The following is a 22,679-nucleotide window of genomic DNA, read 5'->3' as shown; positions in this document are numbered from 1 at the left end:
CATTTTTTGGTGTTCTCTTCAATTTCTTTCATAAGCTTTCTATAGTTTTCAGTGTATAGATTTTTCACCTCTTTGGTTAGGTTTATTCCTTGGTATTTTATGGTTTTTAACGTAATTGCAAATGGGATTGATTCCTTGATTTCTCTTTCTGTTTCTTCATTATTGGTGTATAGAAATGCAACCGATTTCTTTACATTGATTTTATATCCTGCAACTTTGCTGAATTCATAGATCAGTTCTAGCACGTTTTTTTGGTGGTCTTTTGGGTTTTCCTCATAGAGTACCATGTCATCGGTGAAGAATGAAAGTTTGACCTCCATCTGGACGATTTGGATGCCTTTTATTTCTTTGTGTTGTCTGAGAGCTGAGGCTAGGGCTTCCAACATTACGTTGAATAACAGAGGTGAGAGTGAGAGTGGACATCCTTGTCATGTTCCTGACCTTAGGGGGAAAGCTCTCAGTTTTTCCCCATTGAGGATGATATTAGCGGTAGGTCTTTCATATGTGGCCTTTATGATCTTGAAGTATGATCCTTCTATCCGTACTTTCTTGAGGGTTTTTATCAAGAAAGGATGCTGTATTTTGTCAAATGCTTTCTCTGCATCTATTGAGAGGATCATGTGGTTCTTATCCTTTCTTTTATTAATGTGATGTAACACATTGATTGATTTGTGGATATTGAACCAGTCCTGCATCCTAGGAATAAATCCCACTGATTGTGATGCATAATTCTCTTAATATATTGTTGGATCTAGTTTGCTAGTATCTTGTTGAGAATTTTTACATCCATGTTCATCAGGGAAATTGGTCTGTAGTTCTCCTTTTTAGTGGGGTCTTTGTCTGGTTTTGTAATAAAGGTAATGTTGGCTTCATAGAATGAGTTTGGAAGTTTTCCATTTCTATTTTTTGGAACAGCTTCAAAAGAATAGGTGTTAACTCTTCTTTAAATGTTTGGTAGAATTCCCCTGGAAAGGCATCCAGCCCTGGAGTCTTGTTTGTTGAGAGATTTTTGATTACTGATTCAACTTCCTTACTAGTTATGGATCTGTTCAAATGTTCTATTTCTTCATGTTTCAGTTTTGGTAGTTTATATGTTTCTAGGAATTTGTCCATTTCTTCCAGATTGCCCAATTATTTGGCATATAATTGCTCATAATATTCTCATATTATTGTTTGTATTTTTGCGGTATTGGTTGTAATCTCTCCTTTTTCATTTTTGATTTTATTTATTTGGGTCCTTTTTCTTTTTGATCAATCTGGCTAGGGGTTTATCAGTTCATTCTTTCAAAGAACTAGCTCCTGGCTTCATTGATCTGTTCTTGTTTTTCGATTTCGGTATCATTGATTTCTGCTCTAATCTTTATTATTTCTTTCTTTTTTCCTACTGGTCTGGGCTTTGTTTGTTCTTTTTCCAGCTCTTTTAGGTGTTAAGTTAGGCTGTGTATTTGAGACCTTTTTTCCTTCTTTAGGAAGGCCTGAATTGCATTATACTTCCCTCTTATGACCACCTTCATTGTGTCCCAGAGGTTTTGTTCTGTCGTGTTTTCATTTTCGTTGGTTTCCATGTACTTTTTTTTTTTTAATTTTTTTTCAACTTTTATTTGTTTTTGGGACAGAGAGAGACAGAGCATGAACGGGGGAGGGGCAGGGGGGAGACACAGAATCGGAAACAGGCTCCAGGCTCTGAGCCATCAGCCCAGAGCCTGACGCGGGGCTCGAACTCACAGACCGCAAGATCGTGACCTGGCTGAAGTCGGACGCTTAACCGACTGCGCCACCCAGGCGCCCCTTCCATGTACTTTTTAATTTCCTCTTTAATTTCTTGGTTAACCCATTCATTCTTTAGTAGGACGTACTTTAATCTCCAAGTATTCATGGTCTTTCCAGTTTTTTTCTTGTGGTTGATTTCGAGTTTCATAGCATTGTGGTCTGAAAATGTGGATGATATGATCTTGATACTTTTGTACTTGTTGAGAGCTTATTTGTGACCTACTATCTGATCTCTTCTGGAGAATGTTCCATGTGCACTTGAGAAGAATGTGTATTCTGCTGCTTTAGGATGAAATGTTCTGAATATATCTGTTCAGTCCATCTGGTCCAGTGTGTCATTCAAAGCCATTGTTTCCTTGTTGATTTTCTGCTTAGATGATATGTCCATTGTTGTAAGTGGGGTGTTGAAGTCCTCTACTATTGTATTATTATCAATGAGTTTCTTTATGTTTGTGGCTAATTGATTTATATATTTGGGTCCTATCACATTGGGGGCATAAATATTTATAATTCTTAGATCTTCTTGGTGGATAGACCCCTTAATTACAATATAATCCCCTTATTCATCTCTTGTTGCAGTCTTTGTTTTAAAATCTAGTTTGTCTGATATAAGTATGGCTACTCCAGCTTTCTTTTGATGACCATTAGAATAATAGATAGTTCTCCATACCGTTACTTTCAATCTGCCGGTTTCTTTAGGTCTAAAATGAGTGTCTTATAAGCAGCATATAGATGGGTCTTGTTTTCACAATGGGTCATTGTGATACCTATGACTTTTGATTGGAGTGTTTATTCCATTCACGTTTAGAGTGAGTACTGAAAGATATGAATTTAGTGCCATTGTGTTGCCTGTTGAGTTGGTGTTTCTGGCAGTGTTCTCTGGTCCTTTCTAGTCTTTGTTGCTTTGTTTTTTGTTTTGTTTTGTTTTGTCTTTTCTCCACTCAAGGGTTCCCCTTAGAATTTATTGCAGAGCTGGTTTAGTGGTCATGAACTCCCTTTAGTTTTTGTCTGGGAAACTCTTTATCCCTCCTTCTATCCTGAATGACAGCCTTGCTGGATAAAGGATTCTTGGCTGCACTTTTTCCAATTCAACACATTGAATATATCCTGCCATTCCTTTCTGGCCTGCCAGTTTTCTGTGGATAGGTCTGCTATGAACCTTGATCTGCTTCCCTTAGAGGTTAAGGACTTTTCTCCTGTGCAGCTTTCATTTTTTCCTTGTCTGTGTATTTTGTGAATTTGACTATAATATGCCTTGGTGATGGTTGGTTTTGTGGAATCTAATGGGAGTACTCTGTGCTTCTTGAATTTTGATGTCTCTGTCCTTCCCCAGATTAGGAAAGTTTTCTGCTATAATTTGCTCACATAAACTTTCTGCCCCCTTTTCTCTCTTTTTGTCTTCTGGAACTTCTATAATTTGGATGTTATTCCTTTTTAATAAGTGACTGAGTTCTCTAAGTCTTGTATTATGATCTTTTGCCTTTGTTTCCCTCTTTTTTCTGCTTCATTATTTTCCATAATTTTATCTCCTAAATCACTGATTTTATGATCTACTTCATCCATCCTTGCTGTCGTGATTGCATCTTGGTTATAGCATTTTGAATTTTGTCCTGACTAGATTTTATTTCTTTTCTCTCCACAGAAAGGGATTCTATGCTTTTTCAACCCCAGTTAGTATTGTTATTATCGTGGTTTTAAATTCTAGTTCAGACATCTTGCTCATATCTGTGTTGATTAAGTCCCTGGCTGTCATTTCTTCCTGTTCTTTCTTTGGGGTGAATTCCTTCATATTGTCATTTTGTTAATTATTTTTTTACATTTTATTTATTTTTGAGATTGAGAGACAGAACACAAGTGGAGGCAGGGCAGAGAGAGAGGGAGACACAGAATCCAAAGTAGGCTCCAGGCTCTGAGCTGTCAGCACAGAGCCCAATGCGGGGGCTCAAACCCACAGACTGAGATCATGACCTGAGCCGAAGTCGGATGCCCAGCCAACTGAGCCACCCAGGTGTCCCTTGTCATTTTGAAGAAAGAAAAAAATATTAATAAGATAAATTAAAAAAATTAAAAACAAAACAAAAAATTGAATAAAGGAAGCTAGATCTTAGGTGTGTTTTGAAAGAAGCTTATTGAAAGAAGCTCAATAGGATAGAGGAAAAAGGGAAAGAGAAGAAAAAAAGTTAAGTAAATTTTTAAAATTAAAAAAATTTATATAAGAAAATAGAATAAAATGAAGTAAAGAAAATGAAATAGAATAAAAAATTTGAAAAATAAAAAATAATGTAAGAAAAACAAAAACAAAAATAAAAATTTATCTTTCTGTATCCAAGAATGAGGAAGAAAAAAAGAAAGGGGGGAAAAAAGAAAAAGGAAAAAAATAATTTAAGCAAAAACAAGCAAAGAAAATTAATAAACGAGCCAGCAAACAGAATGAAACTTGAATGACGTTACATCCAGTTTCCCCTAGGACTGAAACTATGAAGGGTTCTGTAGTCCATACTCTAAGTGGGTGGAATGACTTTGGTGGTCTTCTAGGGGATGTGCTTGGACGGCGCAGTTGGGTGGGGGGTGGGGGGGTGGGGGTTGGTGTAATTGCCCCATTTTCCACTAGGTGGCGCTGCTTAGCTTACTGGGGTGGATCAATGTGATGCACATGCGGCCGGGGGGAGGGAGAGGTGGAAATGACTTCACCCAACTCCCTAGTCTCCAGCACAGGAACTTGGTTCATTCACCACCCCATGATCAAGCACCCTACCTTTGTCTCAGGCCTCCGTTCACTTCCTGCCTCTACCCTGTCAGTGTCCAAGCTCTGCCTGCTAGGTGGCACCTCCCTCCAGAGTTTTATCTTAGATGGGGTTGTGTTTGAAAACCCCCACAGACCCCTGTGGCTTGGACCCGTGCCAGCCCTCTGGGGGAGGGTCTTACAGATCAATGGCCAGGTGCCAGCTTGCCCCAGAAAATGTTCATGCAATCACATAGCAGCAGAGGTTCAGAGATTAAGTCAAATCATAACATACAGCTGGCACCAGTTGTCACTGCACTCTGGTGTCTTTGTCCCAATACCAACAAATGCGGCTGCTCTCCAGGGTCCTCTGGGACCTTTGCCTGTGATGAGGCCAGGCTGTATGGCTTCTACCAAATGCACTACAAGTAGGGGAACCATTTCTCCCTGTGTGGCACACAGATCCCTCAGACCCCACTGCCTGCTCCTGGCGATTTGTCCTATTTCCTTGCCAGAGCACTGCCAGGCACTGAAATCTGGAACTTCAGACTCTGTGCTCCACTGTTTATAGAATGCTGGTGGCATCGAAACCCTCTCCTTTCTTCTCCTCAATGGTTTTGGGGAACAGATTTCTTGTTCAGTCCCCTCTGAGTGTTTTCACTCTTTCAGTCTCTCTCTCCAGCTGCTTTCAGGGGAGTGCTTTTCTTGCACAATCCCCAGTGCGCCACACTCTCCCCTTTCTCTTCCTCTGTCTTCTCTCTGCAAAAACAGTTTCCTACCCTCCACGGCTTTTCTTTCCCCCATTTCACCTCTCTATACCTCGGAGGGCCAAGTTCTGTGCCTCAGGTTATGCAGATTGTTGTGTTAATCCCAAGATCAGTTTCCTAGGTGTTCAAAATGGCTTGGTGCTGATCTAGCTGCATTTCAGGGACAAGACAAGCTCAGGGCCTCCATCCTGCTCCACCATCTTAACCCGATCCTGATGGGGTCCTTTTGTTTCTGGTTTCTTGGGCCTTTTCTTTAAAGACCAAAGGGTGTTCCTTTGGATGAGGGAGGATCACACAGCACTTGGGGACAAAGATACAGCCAAGTGGCCTGGCGCTGGAGGCCACGATGGAGAAGATCCCCACAGCCAGAGTGGCCTTGCCCTGGGCGCCGTGGCGACTTGGGAGGAGGGCCACCCAGACACTGCTGGACACCAGCATACTGAAGGTGAGGAACTTGACTTCACCGAAGGTGTCAGGCAGGTTTCTTACCCAGAAAGCAACAGCAGGGGTCCCAGGATCAAGAAGCCTAGGTAACAGGGCAGAAGGTGGACACAGTAGGAGGCGGCATCAGAGCCCTCATTACACTGGATGGTGATGTGGCCGAGTGAAGACTGAGGGTCCTTGTCCAGGAAGGGGGGAGACATCCCCAGGCAGACCCCAAGAGGACCCCTTGAACGAGGAGCAGAGGAGTGAGCTGTGCAAGGACCCGCTCACCTCTGGACCCTGCTTGTTGACCATGACTACAGTGATGGTCTTGACTGACATGGGGGACAGGGCCACCGTGAACCCAGCTGCAGATGTGGTCTGTCGGATGGATGAGGCAGGTGGCAGCAGTGGGGCAGCCGAGGAAGAGCAAGGGGCAGAGGAAGCAGAGCATGGGGGAGACAGGAGGGCATTGCTGAGGGTCCGCTTGTTGGCTTTGACCAGGGGGGTTTCAATGCCTCACAAACACCACCAGGGTCAGAACGGAGAGGGCAGTTAAGGACAGTGTGAGACATGCTTGAGTCAGGCCAGGAAAGTCTCTGTTTTGGGAAGGCGGTGGTCCCCCTTTCTTATTTGGATAATGACCCTCAGGCAGAGCCTGCACTGTTTGTGTCTGGAAGGAACAAAAAGATTGTCACTCTCTCCAAGACGGGGCATTGCACATTTGATACGATGTGGATAGCCAGCCCTCTCACCCCCACCACCCAGGTTTGATGGTTTTTCTCTTTTGTAGACTGTTCTTTTTATTCTTTTGTAGAGAGAAAGAGAAAGCGCAAGCAGGAGCCTGCTTAAGAGTCTCTCTCTGTCTAGGGGCGCCTGGGTGGCTCATTTCGTTAAGCTCAGGTCATAATCTCATGGTCCGTGAGTTCAAGCCCCGTGTGGGGCTCTGAGCTGACTAGCTCAGAGCCTGGAGTCTGCTTCGGATTCTGTGTCTCCCCCCTCTCTGCCCCTACCCCACTCATGCTCTGCCTCTGTCTCTCAATAATAAATAAACGTTAAAAAAATTTTAAAAATAAATAAACATTAAATAATTTTTAAAAAGATTCTGTCTCCCTCTGCCCCTCCCCGACTTGCACGCATGCTGCCCCTCTCTCTCAAATAATGCTTTTTAATATTTTATTTTTATGGATTATTCTTTTTTAAATTTATAATAAAATTGACATTTCTTTGCATCAAGAAGGATGCAGGGTACAACAGTTAGGGAGGAGTGAAAGAAAACATGGATACCAGGGAGAGCATGTAATAAAACCTCTTGAATGCTTGGACACCAATGTAATAGATCCCCTAGATTTCCCAGTACCCTTTGTCTTTTCTCTTTTGTTCAAAGGGTGTCATTTGCAGCAGGACATGCTGTGGTGGTTAAATATCTCATCTCTGAGTTAAAATTCAAATCCCACTAATAACCCTTCTGAGAAAGCTGCTCAATTGGAACGTGCTTCCGTTTCTATGACAACCACCCACACCACTGTGCCTTCGTCCCACGTTTTACCATGCTGGATGGACATACTTTAAAATCAACAATGTATCTCCATTCTTGGTTGGCTTGCCCCATTTATCTGGCACTGAACACAGCTAGGTTAAATAGGAAGAGAGAATATCCTTCCATAGCATTTGTTGAAATACGTTACATCACTGAGTAATTCAGAAGGCCAGACAGTTGTTTCTGGTGTCTACTTGTACATCTTTCTTTTTAAAAGCTGTGTTTAAATCCAACCTGAAGCATTGAAACACCATAGGTACAGACCTCTATCTTTTTTTTTTTAATTTTTTAATTATTTATTTTTTTAATGTTTATTTTTGAGAGAGACAGAGAGACAGAGACAAGTGGGGGAGGGGAAGAGAGAGAGGGAGACACAGAATCCAAAGCAGGCTCCAAGCTCTGAGCTGTCAGCACAGAGCCCCATGCGGGGCTTGAACCCATGAACTGTGAGATCATGACCTGAGCTGAAGTCGGATGCTTAACCGACTGAGCCTCCCAGGCGCCCCTTTATTTTTTCATTTTTATTTTCAACATTTTTTTAACTTTATTTTTGAGAGAGAGAGAGCACGTGAGCACATGTGCACAAGCAGGGGAGAGGCAGAGAGAGAGGGACAGAAGATCCAAAGCAGACTCTGCACTGAGAGCAACAAGCCCCATGTGGGGCTTGAACTCATGAACTGCGAGATCATGACCTGAGCCAAAGTTGGACTCTCAACCAGCTGAGCCACCCAGGCGCCCCAGACAGACCTCTGACTGACAGTCAGCCACACATAAAAGAATGGAAAGTCCAATAAGGCTTTCTTCTGAGAATACTCCGTGCACTATTTCTATTCTCCTCTCCTGGCTGGTACAGGGGGCTGGGACTCACGGCTTCTGAAATCCCCAGGCAAGAATGAAGGCACAATTCCTCGCTACCACAGATTCCTCAAAATGAGAATTTCTTAGAAAAATTCCAGGAGAATCAGAGTTCCTTCTTAAGTGGATGCTACTATTGTGGTTGTTTTTGTTATGGTAGCGATGTATAAATAATGTCTCTGAGACAAGATTTGACTGTCATCCGAGAATCTGAAAGGTTGGTTTGGTACATGATGACCACAGGGTATGAGACCTTAATACAATTTCTGATATTTTACTATGTGATAAGAAAACTGCCAATGATAACAGGAAATTGAAGAAGAAGAGGAGAAGGATGAAGAAGAGGAGGAGGGTTAAGAGTCAAGACAATAATACCACATTAGGACTTAGTCTGTTTTCACCCTTCACATCTATTCCTCAGTCCTTCCCCCAACTTACAAGGAGAAGACTATGGTTTTCTTTATTTTGTAGTTTAGGATAAGGAGGCTCAAAAAGAATTTGACTTTGTATAAATAAGTAAGTCCATGATGCTTGTAATAGGGATGTAATTAAGCATAATGATGGGGGTTTCAGGACTACTCACCTGAGGAATTTTGTAAAGCCCCAGATGTCTTGCCATAGGACTAGAAAGAGCTGAACTTGTTGTTCCAACCACTGCAGCCAGAGGGGGGCTGCCCCAACACCTGTAGTTAGGAGTGCAGCCCTTGTAACCTGAGTGCAGATTCACTACCTTTTGAAGGGCCAGGGACACCTGGAGTCCCAAAGGGGGACACCTGGAGTCCCAAAGGGAGACACCCAGGGTGAGGTTGGGAAGCAGATTGGCATCTCTGTTGATCTCCTCAATGGCCAGCGCAAAGCATCCAGCCCCTTCAAAGGTTGTCTCCAAAAATCTGAACAGGAACATCAAGAACTAGTCAGGAATCCATTAGAATAATAAATTCAGTATAGTTGCAGGATGCAAAATCAATATACAAAAATCAGTTATTTCTATATGCTAATACTGAACTATCAAAAAGAGAAGTTAAGAAAACCATCCTATTTACAATAGCATCAAAAAGAATAATATATCTAGGAATAAATTTCACCAAGGAGATGAAAGTCCTGTATGCGGAAAACTATAAGACACTGATATAAGACATTGAAGACAGGGACCCCTGGCCAGCTCAGTCAGTGGAGCATGTGACTCTTGATCTTGGGGTTGTAAGTTCAAACCCCACGTTGGGTGTAGAGATTGCTTAAAAATAAAATCTTAAAAAAAAAGATACAATTTTATTCTTGGGAATTTCTAGTGCTTTCTGTGTCTTTCAATAGTATTGTTGATACCTTGGTTCTCAATGATGATATAACCTTTTGTCTTTTTATTTTTATTTTTTACTCCATAGATTTTTTCTTAAACTTTTATGCTTACTTGGAATCTAATTATGGTTTCCTTTTCACCTTATTGGTCTGATGAGTCTTGGACTAGCATCCATTATATATTTGTGTATTACCCATAAAGATAAATAGCATAGTTGGGAGAACTGACCCTCCACTTTCTTTTGTTCTGATAGCTAAATAAGTGGTCATCTAGCTGTCCAGTGGCCATTTAGCCTTTTGTAAAACTTGCTACTATTCACCTGTGGTTTTTAGTACCCTCTACTTCTCTCTTACCTATAAAAATTCACGGAACATCAGAGTGGATAAATCCACACATACAGCGTACTTACTACAACATTCACACACAGTCCATTGTCCACTCCTGTTTGATTGTACAGTTCTACTCACAGCACAACTTTGCTATCGTTGTGCTGTGAGTGGGACACAACATAACAAAGGTTGCAAGTAACCTTCGTTCATTTTAGGAACTGTCTGAAAGGTCCATCTCTTTGACAGAAATCATTATACAACAGTTTAGAGGTCAAGAGTCTTTGAACTCCTTACCTCAGATGACTGACTTTGTCATCACTTTGTCTCTTCATTCCAAAATCATTGTATCATGCACGATTCCTACTCAATCCTTAGGAAAACTCTGCATTGAAAGTTCCACTTAAACCACCTTCAAATCACAAAAGAAAAGGTCCCAACTTGCCCCCTTCACGCAGAGGCTAGGAGACATCATTGAGGAAGTGCTCTGTCATGCTGGGATTGGAGGGAGCTTGGCTTTATCTCATGGACGGGTTGTCTTGCTGATATCTGGGGATGCTATTTGACAGATGTGAGGAGGGTGAACATACATGCAGGTAGGTTGGAGCAGGATTAGTAAACTAGAGAACAGGAAAATAAAAGCATGCTCCTGCTTAATCAGCAAGCATTCAGAGACAGAGTGTGATTGGTCTTCTTCCATTATGTCCAAAATGTCATTTAGAACAACTCTATTTGGTGGAATCAGAACACTAACAAAAGAGTAAAGTAGTGTTTACTGGTCCTATTCCTTTAGGATCATAGGAGATTATTCATTATATTTTAGGGCAGCTTTTCAAAACCCAATAGACATTTTAATTAATTAATTTATTTATTTATATTTATTATTTTATTTTAGAGAGAGAGTGTGTGAGTGAGGGTGAACAGCAGAGGGAGAGAGAGAGAATCTTAAGCAGTCTCCATGCTCAGCATGGAGCCCAACACGGAGCTCGATCCCATGACCCTGGGATCATGACCTGAACCAAAATCAAGAGTGGAACGCTCAACTGATTGACCCACCCAGGTGTCCCTGGACATTTTTAAATTCAATAAAGGCAGTCCAGAGGCTGAGTTGAGTTTCTGATAGCCTCAGATATCTAGAGAAAGAATTGGAATCCAGGTCCCAGACAAGGAGGGAGCTGGAGTCACCTTTTTTGGTCCCCAGGAGCCAGGGAAACCAGAAGAGGACAGACTTTTGCAGTCACTTCCTCAATCCCCCAAATTAGTGACGAGGCCTCAGGCTGTCAGAATCTCAGGTACAGACTTTTTCAAAGATGATTATCATTGCCTTTTGTGATATTTACAAGTAATTTCGCAACACTGAGAAAATGTTTATTATTCATTGTGACATAGAGATCATGAACTGTTAGTACTGTAAAGCTCATTTGTTGGATGATTATATAAATTTGTATTTCTCGGGCACCTGGGTGGCTCAGTCAGTTAAGCGTCTGTCTCTTGATTTTGGCTCAGGTCATAATCTCAAGGTTTGTAAATTCAAGCCCTGCATCAGGCTTTGTGCTGACAGCACAGAGCCTGCTTGGGATTCTCTTCTTTCTTTCTGCCCTTCCCCTGCTCGTGCTCTCTCTCAAAATAAATAAATAAATTTAAAAAATTGTTTTGTATTTCTCAGAGGAGTATACTCTTGTAGACACAACGCAAAGTCACATTGTCCCAATTACTCAGCAAGAACATCTTTAAAAAAAATTTTTTTTTAACGTTTATTTATTTTTGAGAGAGACAGAGACAGAGACAGAGTGCAAACAGGAGGGGCAGAGAGAGGGGAAGACACAGAATCTGAATAGGCTCCAGGCTCTGAGCTGTCAGCACAGAGCCCAACGCGGGGCTCAAATCCACAAAGCGTGAGATCATGACCTGAGCCGAAGTCAGATGCTTAACCAACTGAGCCACCCAGGCACCCCAGGGCAAGAATGTCTTTGAGGAAGACAATGATATGACAAAACCGAGCAAGGAAATGGGGTGTTTCCATGGGTAGAGGACTGCTCTGAGGACCAGGCACAGGGACAGGCACTACACACATTATGTCATTTCTCCTTAATCTTTATAACCAATACTGTATGATCTCATATGAGAGTGAACCAAACAGAAACAAGCAATGAGACTGTTTCGCCCAATGTCACATCACTGGAGGGTGGGGGTGTTGAGGAAAGCATTCCTCATGACTCTGATGCATCACAAAGGGTTTCAGAGGGCTAAGGGCTTGTTACAGGGGCTGGCTCAGTGGGAGGAGGGTCCCACTCTTGAGCTCAGGGTCATGAGTTCGAGCCCCATGTTGGGTATAGAGATTACTTAAATAAAACTTAAAAAAAAAAAAAAAAGGTTTATCACAGGCCTAGCACAGGAATTACCATGGAGGATCCTTAACTGACTTTACAAATGAGGTGTGCCCACTCTAAAATCCCCTTCTGCCCACCTCTGTGAAGTCCCACAATCCCCCAGGTCACCTTCTCTCTGGAATCTCATACATTGATTTTTCAAAATCTTCCCATGTTGATGCATTGTCAACAATTGTCTGTAGGGCAGAGCATGACAGCACTTTCCAGCATTAAGGCTATGAGCTCGTTTAGTCTTTAAAACTTAATGTGTATTAACTTGTTTACCTTATCCCAACCCAGTGAGGAAGATGTTATCATTACCCATAGTTTGTGAACGAAAAATCACAGGCAGGGGCGCCTGGGTGGCTCAGTCAGTTAAGCGTCCGACTTCAGCTCAGGTCACGATCTCGCAGTCCGTGAGTTCGAGCCCTGCGTCGGGCTCTGGGCTGATGGCTCAGAGCCTGGAGCCTGCTTCCGATTCTGTGTCTCCCTCTCTCTCTGCCCCTCCCCCGTTCATGCTGTGTCTCTCTCTGTCTCAAAAATAAATAAACGTTTTAAAAAAAAATTTTTTTTAATAAAAAAAAAGAAAAAAAGAAAAAAAGAAAAGAAAAATCACAGGCATTGTCCTTACTAATTGCTAGAGCCACTATATCAACAAGTCAGACGTGGGATTTGAACGCAGTCTACAGACAAAGCCTGTGTTCCTGACCAATGTGCTACCGCCTGACCCCTAACAGGTAAGCCTTGGTCCCTTACACAGACCCTAGCATGTAGACAGTCACCAAAAAAGTGTTGAGTGAATATATAAGCACAGATTGGCCCCAATCCCAGTAGACAATTTGGGATGACAGTCAGCAGATGTGATTTCCCATTGCAAACACAGGCAGGCTCCTCCGTTCCCCTTCATCATAGTGTGTGGGGTGCACCTCTAGAGAACCCAAACTACTCCTAGCTCGTAGGACTCTTCCACGGTTCGAATACATGTTTGCCACAATCTCAGTTCATCCACCATGGTGTGCTCACTTCCAGAACACTGGGTGCATGTTACTCAGAGCGGCATCACTGACCTATGAGGTGTTGGATGCACATTTAAAAAAAATTTTTTTTTTTTAATTTATACCCAAATGAGTTAGCAAATAGTGCAACAATGATTTCAGGAGTAGATTCCTTAGTGCCCCTTAACCATTTAGCCCATCCCCCCTCCCACAACCCCTTCAGCAACCCTCTGTTTGTTCTCCATATTCAGGAGTCTCTTATGTTTTGTCCCCCTCCCGGTTTTTATATTATTTTTATATTATTTATGTTCATCTCTTTTGTCTCTTAAAGTCCTCATATGAGTGAAGTCATAGGATATTTGCCTTTCTCTGACTAATTTCACTTAGCTTAATACCCTCATGTTCCATCCACATAGTTGCAAATGGCAAGATTTCACTCTTTTTGATTGCCAAGTAATACTCCATTGTATACATATACACCACATCTTCTTTATCCATTCATCCATCGATGAACATTTGGGCTCTTTCCATACTTTGGCTGTTGTCGATAGTGCTGCTAAACATGGGGGTGCATGTGTCCCTTCGAAACAGCACACCTGTATCCCTTGGATAAGTACCTAGTAGTGCAATTGCTGGGTTGTAGGACAGTTCTATTTTTAGCTTTTTGAGGAACCTCCATACTGTTTTCCAGAGTGGCTGCACCAGTTTGCATTCCCACTAACAATGCAAAAGAGATCCTCTTTGTCCGCATCCTTGCCAACATCTGTTTTGCGTGAGTTGTTAATGTTAGCCATTCTGACAGGTGTGAGGTGGTATCTCATTGTGGTTTTGATTTGTGTTTCCCTGATGATGAGTGATGTTGAACATTTTTTCATGTGTCTGTTAGCCATCTGGATGTCTTCTTTGGAGAAGTGTCTATTCATGTCTTTTGCCGATTTCTTCACTGGATTATTTGTTTTTTGGGTGTTGAGTTTGATAAGTTCTTTATAGATTTTTGGATATTGACCCTTTATCTGATATGTTGTTTGCGAATATCTTCTCCCATTCTGTCGGTTGCCTTTTAGTTTTGTTGATTGTTTCCTTCGGTGTGCAGAAGCTTTTTATTTTAATGAGGTCCCAGTAGTTCATTTTTGCTTTTGTTTGCCTTGCCTCCGAAGACGTGTTGAGTAAGAAGTTGCTGCAGCCTGGATGCACATTTTAATGTGTGGGAAGCACACTCCTGCAATTATTTTGGAAAAGTGATCCTTAATTAGTACCGTATATACGGATGTCATCAAATTTGCATTTTCCAAATTTAGGTAGGAGGCAGAGTCATGAGTAAGACATAGCAGACAATCATGGAAGTTGACCAGGAGTCATGTTTTGTAAGAGGGCATCGGAAATGTTGGTGCAGGCATGCCTAGCCCCCAGTCATCTCGTCCCCTTCTCCTGTGCCCCTCTTCCCGATTCACTTAGCAGAGTTCTGCAAGGTGGTCTCCAGGTAAAGTGAATGAGGGAATAGTTTTTGATGAGTGTAAGGTCAAATCTGGCCACCATAACAACATCAGCAGGCCTGTCAAAGTGAAGCCCGAGAGCCCCTTGCTCAGGTGGGCTGAAGGCAGGCACAGAGCCCACAAGACAACACAGCAGAGCCTCAAGGGGCATCCTCCAGGAGCTGCCCCTCATCCCACAGAGCAGGTGAGGCATCCTTTCTCAAGGAGGCTGGTGCTCCCTTCAGCCTTGAGGAAGCTTCTGAAAGCAAAACTGGAGTGGCTGCTGTTTTTGTGAAGAGTCACACCACACAGTGTGTCTTTCTTTTGGGTGCTTGCTGTAGTCATCGGCTTTGAAGAACCAGATGACTGATGCTCCTGTTTGTTTATTTTGAGAGAGAGAGAAAGAGCTCAAGCAGGGAAGTGGCGGGGGTGGGGGGGGGGTGTGGATATCCCAAGCAGGCTCTGTGCTGCTACTGCACAGCCCAATGCAGGGTCGATCTCACAAACCGTAGATCATGATCTGAGCCAAACTGAAGACTTAGACGCTTAACCGACTGAGCCCCCCTGACGCTCTCCTAGAGGTTTTAATTAAGGGTGGAGTGTCTGTTCCCATAGCCATGAGCTTTGAGTGAAGCACAAAACCCCAAGAAAATGGCTGAACTTAGGGCATCTATGTATTTGGGAGAGCCCCGAAACCCCAAGGACATTAAAACGTGCTGCAGGCCTGTGACCTCCACCTTCTTCCTGGGTAGACCCAAGAAGAAAATAGAAACAGAGGTGGCAGCTGCTTACCAGATTAACACACAAGAGGTAATGCCAGTATATTTAAAAGAGAAAAGGCACGAATGGTTAAGGGGATTGGCTAAATTAGAGTATATTGCAAAATGTAGAACTGTGAATCCATTGAAAAGTTTTGTGGGACATAAGTTTATATATGTAAAGCAGGGCTGTGAGCCTCCTCACTGTTGAGATTCTGGCAGGCTAACTTCAGGAGAGAGCTGTCATGTCCATTGTGGGATGTTTAGCAGTACCCCTGGCCTCCACCCACTAGAGGCTGTAGAATAGAACCCCTCCCCAAACTGTGTCAAGCAAAAATATCTTCATATGTTGCCTTGTGGCCCCTGAGGTTTAGAACCACTGGTGTATCTATACATCTATACATCCACTTTGGCTCCTGAGCGCCAACCACAAGCCAGGAGTCAGTCTAGGACTAGTAATGTGATGTAATGTGCTAGTAATGCATCACACACATGAAAATGGCAATGGTGAATGAGAAGTCAGTTATTCAGCTATGCGCAACAAGATGCAAACTGCCCATTATTCCTGCCATCAGGAAAACAGTACTGCAAATACCATCTATGCTTGTTCATTCTCTCCAGAATCCATTTCATCCCTCTGGATGAAAAGGGTGCTATTGTTGAATCTCTCCTTTGGGGAGCATGGGGAAATGGGCCATCTCTTTCAAGTTCCAGAGAGAGGATCTCATGCTTCCTGAATACTCAGTTGTCTGCTTGCATGTTCTAGTAACATCTGAGGATGACACTGAATGATGGGTTTCCTGGGCTATGAGCACAGTTCCTCTCCCCGTGCTTTGCCCCACAGACAGTGGGTTGGAAGAAGGGGTGTCATGCCTCCTTTGCCACCTGCTGACTTGCCCTGCACTCTCCAGAGCTGCTGCTGTTGCAGTTTTAACCACTTTCTCCAATAACTGTGGCTCCTTCCCTGGGGCTGCCTTCGTGGGAGCAGCTGGGAAGTCACCCTGATTGCTCCAGCAGGGCTAGGCTTGGGTGAAGCCCAGGTCTGTGCCTGGCATTTGGTTTTTGTAGGAGGGAGTCCAACTGGAGGAACTGAACCATCAGTGATTAAGGGACCCAAAGCTCTTAAATGGTTCCAATCACTTTTGCTTCTGCTAAGTCATTACACTTAGAGGAAAGGTAATTTATTATCAGATAGAATTGTGGTAAATGGGTAAGTGTGACTTCCCACTATTTAGCCTTATTAATGTGGTCTGGGTTTACCATTGGGAAGAGTGATAACTGCTTATTTTATTTAAATGTTTATTTATTTTTGAGAGAGAGCGAGAGAGCGAGTAGGGGAGGAGCAGAGAGAGAGGGAGACAGAATCCCAAGAAAGTTTTGTGCTATCAGTGCAGAGCTGGATGTGGGGCTTGAACTCACGAACCGTGAGATCATGACCTGACCTGAAACCAGGAGTTGGAGGCTTAACCAACTGAGCCACCCAGATAACTGGTTATTTTAGAAAAGTGGGGGTAATATAAGTTATCAAGATAAATATTGAAAATAATTGATTTTTTTAAAAAAAGCTTATTTATTTTGAGAGAGACAGTGGGGGAGGGTCAGAGAGAGAGAGGGAGAGAAAATCCCAAGCAGGCTCCTCACTGTCAGCGCAGAGCCCCATGTGGGGCTCGGTCTCACAAACTGTAAGATCCTGACCCAAGCTGAACTCAAGAGTCCGACACTTAACCAACACCTGAGCCACCGACACTTGAGCCACCCAGTTGCCCCGAAAATAACTGATATTCTATATAGATGGCCACTGTTAACAACTTGGTCTGTTTCTTCTCAGTTCTGCTTTCCTGAGCAAGTTTATATTGAAGGATGTTCGTGTAGGCCAAAAGGTGGAGCCTGGCTGGGCTGCCATGATTTCTCCTGGCTTCCGGGGATCTGACCAAGGATTAATAGCCTTCCCAGGGAAACCTTTGGGACAGCCTATCTCAGCCTTTATTTCTTCAAAATTTTCCTATTCAGGGTGAGGAACAGAATCTTTTTTAAATGACCATATAATGGGGCACCAGGGTGGCTCAGTCGGTTGAGCGTCCGACTTCGGCTCAGGTCATGATCTCGCGGTCCGTGAGTTCGAGCCCCGCGTCAGGCTCTGTGCTGACAGCTCAGAGCCTGGAGCCTGTTTCAGATTCTGTGTCTCCCTGTCTCTGACCCTCCCCCGTTCATGCTCTGTCTCTCTCTGTCTCAAAAATAAATAAAAGTTAAAAAAATTAAAAAAAATAAAAATAAATGACCATATATTTGGTTAGGTTACAAAGAATGCATCAGTATGTCCAAAAATTGAAATTACAAGTGTCATTTATGCTCACAATGCAGGAAATGAAGAGATTTAAAGGAGAACATGAAAACCTAAATAAAGGATGCTTACAACAAGAAATTATAAAACATTTCCATTAAACAACTCTAGGGTAAAAAGGAAAACATGAATGAAAATTATGAAATTTGTACAATTTCAAAACAAAGTTAAAAATGAACATCAAAATTATAGGGGCACCTGGGTGGCTTAATCAGTTGAGGATCCGATTCTTGATTTCCGCTCAGGTCATGATGTCAGGGTCATGGGGTTGAGACCCTCATCAGACTCCCAGTACAGAGACTGCTTGAGATATTCTCTCTCTCTAAAAAACAAAAACCCACATTATCTAAATTGCATGAAATTCTTTCAAACCATCTTATGTGATGACATAAGGGATAAACTATCAGAATATTCTTAAATTACAGTGTGTTATATGAATGTTGTACTCTACTTCTATTTGCTTATTTACTGTAAGGGTCGTTTATTTTACTGTGATCTCCATGACTTTGGAGACCACCTCTATTTTGCTTTGATTCTATCATTTTACATCCACTTGGCAAAATACTTGGTACGTAATAGAAACTAAAATATTGGATAAATAAAAGAATAAGTGAAATGAAATAGACAAAAATGGCTTAAGATAAAGCTCTGGAATATTATTGTGACTTTGTGTCAGAAATCTCTGGTTTGAACCTTGGCTCCCAAATTTTCACTTGTCAAGAAACAGTGTTAATGTCTTCGAGCCTCAGTTCTTTCTGTATGCCTAAACTAGCAGTATTCATTTATCCATGCATTCATTCCTGAATTCAGTTAGCAGCCTCTTGGCCAGTGGATGCCCACCCCACAGTGAATTCCGTAGGGAAAGCACCTTCCCAGACAGCAGGTGCTAGCTTCCAGGTGTCAGCAGAGGTACCGCCAGCACCACCAGGTACTGACGAATCTCCCAGTTCAAGAAGCAGCTTGCTCCAGGGGAAAAAAAAACCCGAAGGGGTGCAAAGAGCAGGGGTTTTGGAGTCAGCAAGACCCGGGTTCAAAAACACGCTCCGATCTTTACTAGCTGTGTGACCTTGGGTGAGTTAACCTGACCTCCCTGTGCCTCCGTTTATGCACGTGGAGACCAGAGAGCTCAGTAGAAACAACAGTAGGGTTAAAAGGATTAAATAAAACTTTAAGTGCAAATGACACTTTTGACCTGGGGCAGCAATGTGCCAGCTGCTAGCAGTGGTGGTAGTGAAAGTCCTAATACCCGTTAGCTGCTATTTTGATGATCACCACCACCTTGGCACACAACTGGGAATGCAGAAACTAGTGCCTTACACATTTATTCTTAGTACCTAGTCCCAGAGGGCACCACCACAAACCCAGGGTTTCCCCCACACGTGGTGCGATGTAGTGCCGTGTAGTAAGAAACAGGTATTTGTTCTTCGCCCCTTCCCGGCCTGGAGCTCCCCAACCCTAGGAATTTCCTAAGTGCTGAGGGGGAAGGCTCTCTTTTGTTATGTTAACGAACAGGAAATCGAGGGAAACTCCTTTGGTGGGGCTGGTTGCCAGGGGAACCAAGCCAGCGGGCGAGGGTTAGAACTTTTAATCCCACCCCCTGACCTCGGTGCCGGGGAGAGGGGCTGGAAATTGAGTTCCATCACCATTGGCCAATGGTTTCATCCAGAGTGCCTTTGCGGTGTAGCCTCTTCCGAAAAAGGACGCGGTTCAGAGCGCTTCCGGGTCGGTGAACGCGTGGAGGCGCTGGAAGAGTGGAAGCTTCACCCTGTGCACCTCTTCCAGGGCCATTTCTGGGTTACGTCCTTTTGTAACGCTGGTGACTGGTAAGTAAGACGCCTCTCCCAGGCCTGTGATCCGCCCTTGGCATATTAAGCCCTCGGAGGAGGGTCCCCAGAAACTCTGACCTACAGACCTGGAACTGGGGTCCGGTGGGGGAGGGGGGCGAGCGCCGTCCTGGGGGCTGAGCCGTCGCCAGCGAGATAGGGTCAGAATTAGGGTGGATCGTAGCACACGCCAGTGGGGTCATTGTTCGACGGCGGGGAGAGTCCACACTGCGACTGCAGTCAGGATTGTACACACACGCCTATAAAAACGCAAAAACAGAGTCTCCACAAAATTAGTCACCGTGGTGTCACGCACACAAACATACGCTTGCACAAACGGTGGTTTCTGTGCACACCCCCAGTCGGTTTCTGTGGTTCCCTACACACACACACACACACACACACACACACACACACAGTCATCCAGAGTCAGACGGTAATTTAAGGTTCTGTAGGCTCACCTCTGCCGTGGTGCCAAAGCAGCCAGAGACGACACACCTGCGGGCACGAGCATACACACTCAACCCCGGTGTTTCCCCTTCACACACGCAAAACACAATCACAAACACAGGGCCTCAGAAGATACAATGGCACAAAATGGGCCTCACGGACTCAGACGTACCGTCACAACCCGGGACTCACGCCCAGGTGCCAGGGGCGGGTCCACACCGCACACCTCTCAGAGAATCCGGGGGACGAGGCGGTCACCTCAGATGCCGCCACTGCGCGCGCGGCCGCCCGACGCTCCTCTCTGCGCGCCGCCGCGTCCCCACGCGTCGCAGGGGCTCCCGGGAGATGTAGGCTGCGGGCCAGAGAGGCGCAGCGCAAGGGACTCTGGGGAACCTTCGTTCTACGTTGGCGCGAACGCGACTCTACTTCTGGCCTGAGCACCGTCCCTGGGCCCCTCTACCCGGTCTTTTCGACTCCGGGCCGGACAGATCTCGATACGCGCAGACCGGGAGGTCAGCCCCCCGTTGTGGGCCTGGCCCCGCTGCGCCCCGGAGGCTCCTGGGGGCTGCGGACTGAGATCGCAGTACGCACGCGCAACCGCAGGGGAGCCCGGCTCCCAGTACCGCCGAGCGCCGCAGTGCAAGCCCACGCACGGGAACCTGCGGGTGTGCTAGCCGGTGAGGGAGGCCAACTGCGGAGGCTGGGTTTGGTTCCCTGGCTCGCAGAAAGCCCCTCGAGCCTCAGGGCATCCACATGATTTAACTGGAGAACCGTGGCCCCGGGAGCTCCAGGTACACTCTGTACGTGCGCGCGGCTCTACTGCTGCGTGGGTTGTGCGGGGGCGGGGCTCGGCCTGGCGCGCGCTTCGGTGCAGGGGTTGCGGGGGCGTGCTTGCGTAAGTGTCTGTTGCTAGTGAGGGGGCGGGCCTCAGGCTCAGCGTGTGGGGAGTCCCCTCGCCCCAGCCCGAGGAGAGTGAGCGCGTGCACGCCGCGTGGCTTTGTTTAGGGGCGGGGCCCGGCGCGCTCGGGGAGGTCCGGGGCGGGGCGGTGGCCTGCTACGTGTTGTGCGTGTGAGGGGGCGGGGCCGGCGGTTGCTCCTGGGGGGGGGGTCTCCGAGGGGAGTGCGCAGGCGCAGAGGGGCACTAGGGGCGCGGGATGCCGCGCAGTTGTCGGAGTGGTCTCCGCCGGGACCCGGCCCGGGAGGACTGAGTTGAATGTGAGCGTGGGTCTGTAAGACTGTGGGGTTGTGTGTCTGCGTGCGGTCGTGAGGGGGCGCGGGCCGGGGGTTGCGCGGGTCATGACTCAGTGTGGATTCCTGACGAGGCCTCGCGGGGTCGTGAGGGGTCGTGGGCCTGGGGCGGCGCAGGGTCGTGACGCAGTGTGGGTTCTGGCGGGGCTGCGCGGGTCGTGAGGGGACGCGGGGTCCTGAGGTGGGGTGAGGCTGCGGGTCCGGAGCGGCGCGGGGTCGGCGGCGCGCGCCAGTGGCAGCGCTGAGGGGAGCACGGGGTCTGGGACCTCACGTGAGGTGGTCGGCGTTCTGCGTCGTGTGTGTGTGTGTGTGTGTGTGTGTGTGTGTGTGAGAGAGAGAGAGAGACAGACAGACAGACAGGCAGGCAGGCAGGCAGGCAGACCGTGGGCAGGTGGGCGCGCGTCCGAGGACCGCCGTGCGCGGTGGTCGTTTGTAAGACAGGAAAGATGTTTGGACAGCCGGGAGTGGGTATGTGGGTGCGTGGGTGCTGCTCCGAGGCCTCGTGCTGGTGGGGCGCGTTTGTGTGCGCCCCAGACCGACGGGGTCGTTTCTCGCCGACGGCTGTGCGACTTGGGCGGGTGAGAGTGCGTGTGCCGTCGTCTCCCCCTTCCCTGTGCAGGCGTCCCTGTGGGAGGGTTCCCCGCGGTCACGCCGGGGAGACACCCCGCCCGCGGCTTGGCGCCGCTTAAGTAAGCGCCGTGTCGGGGCAGAGGTAGGGGTGCGGTGGTGAACGCTGCCGTTTGCATTTCCGAGCTTGGGGGTGCGCGGTCGGCCTTTCCCAGCTGAGGGGCGCTGCCCCCCGTAGCCGAGCCTGCGAGCCTGCCTTCCAGTGTATTTGAAGTGGGGGGCAGAGCCCTGCTGGCTCTGGGACCGGTCTCCTCTGCAGCAGCCCCGGGGCTCCAGGTTCCATCGCTCACTAGTCGTGCGACCCCGGGAGAGGTCACTCCGCTGCCCAAAACAGGGGCGGTTCATAATGCCGGGCTTGGGGTGAGCCTGGAGTAGAAGGGTGCCTGGCCCAAGTAAGCCGCAGTGGGCGGTAATCGCTTAATGACTGGCGTAGTCACCCCAGGGGTCTCACACCCGGAAAAAATCCGAGGGAGGAACATCCGAAGTTGAGCCTCGGAGTAGAGGTTTCAGGCCCACCTAGAAAGTAACCTTGAAGGCCAGGTTGGAGCTTAGGTCCGGAGCTTCACAGTCGGGTCTTGGGAGGGCAGTAGTAGGGTGTGTGAGGGGAGACCAGCGGCTCAGGGTCTTCCAGGGTGGACGTGTCCCTGGGGAGCTTGTGGGGTGAATAACCTGGGTCGGAGGCGGCAGAGCCTGAGGGGAAGGATTTGCTGATAACACAGGGGTCTGGAGATTTTTTCCGTGTCTGCCCAGGCGTCTTCCTTCTTTGAGTTGTGGATTCTTCGGGCCAGGTAATTTTTGTGTAGGGGCGGGGGGGGGGGGGGGGGGGGGGGGCGCTGCCCTGCCCTGCCCTGCCCTGCCCTGCCTACTGTAAGATGTTTAGCATTATCTCTGGCCTC

The 22,679-nt window shown here is 46.2% G+C and overlaps 1 protein-coding gene and 1 long non-coding RNA gene across 10 annotated transcripts in view; one reads left to right on the top strand and one right to left on the bottom strand.

Moving 5' to 3' along the window:
* Positions 1–22,679, top strand: part of ZNF667 (zinc finger protein 667) — an 80,906-nt gene that overhangs the window by 15,068 nt on the left and 43,159 nt on the right. The window contains exon 1 of one of the 9 annotated variants that reach the window (XM_047834465.1): positions 19,370–19,458. The exons of 1 other annotated variant lie outside the window; for it this stretch is intronic. The gene's annotated coding sequence lies outside the window, so the exon portion shown is untranslated. Of the gene's footprint in view, positions 1–19,369; positions 19,459–20,256; positions 20,709–21,041; positions 21,124–22,679 lie in introns of those variants that run through there. 7 more of the 9 variants (XM_047834468.1, XM_047834469.1, XM_047834466.1 and 4 more) reach the window with 7 other exon arrangements.
* Positions 17,620–20,236, bottom strand: LOC125152509 (uncharacterized). The gene is made up of 3 exons (XR_007147225.1): positions 20,081–20,236; positions 19,548–19,718; positions 17,620–17,957 (listed from the first exon to the last, which is right to left on the bottom strand). It is a non-coding gene; the product is annotated as an uncharacterized LOC125152509 (long non-coding RNA).

The sequence above is a fragment of the Prionailurus viverrinus genome, chromosome E2, assembly GCF_022837055.1.
Source record: "Prionailurus viverrinus isolate Anna chromosome E2, UM_Priviv_1.0, whole genome shotgun sequence".
NCBI classification, from domain to species: domain Eukaryota; kingdom Metazoa; phylum Chordata; class Mammalia; order Carnivora; family Felidae; genus Prionailurus; species Prionailurus viverrinus.
This window is presented reverse-complemented; position numbering and strand designations above follow the sequence as displayed.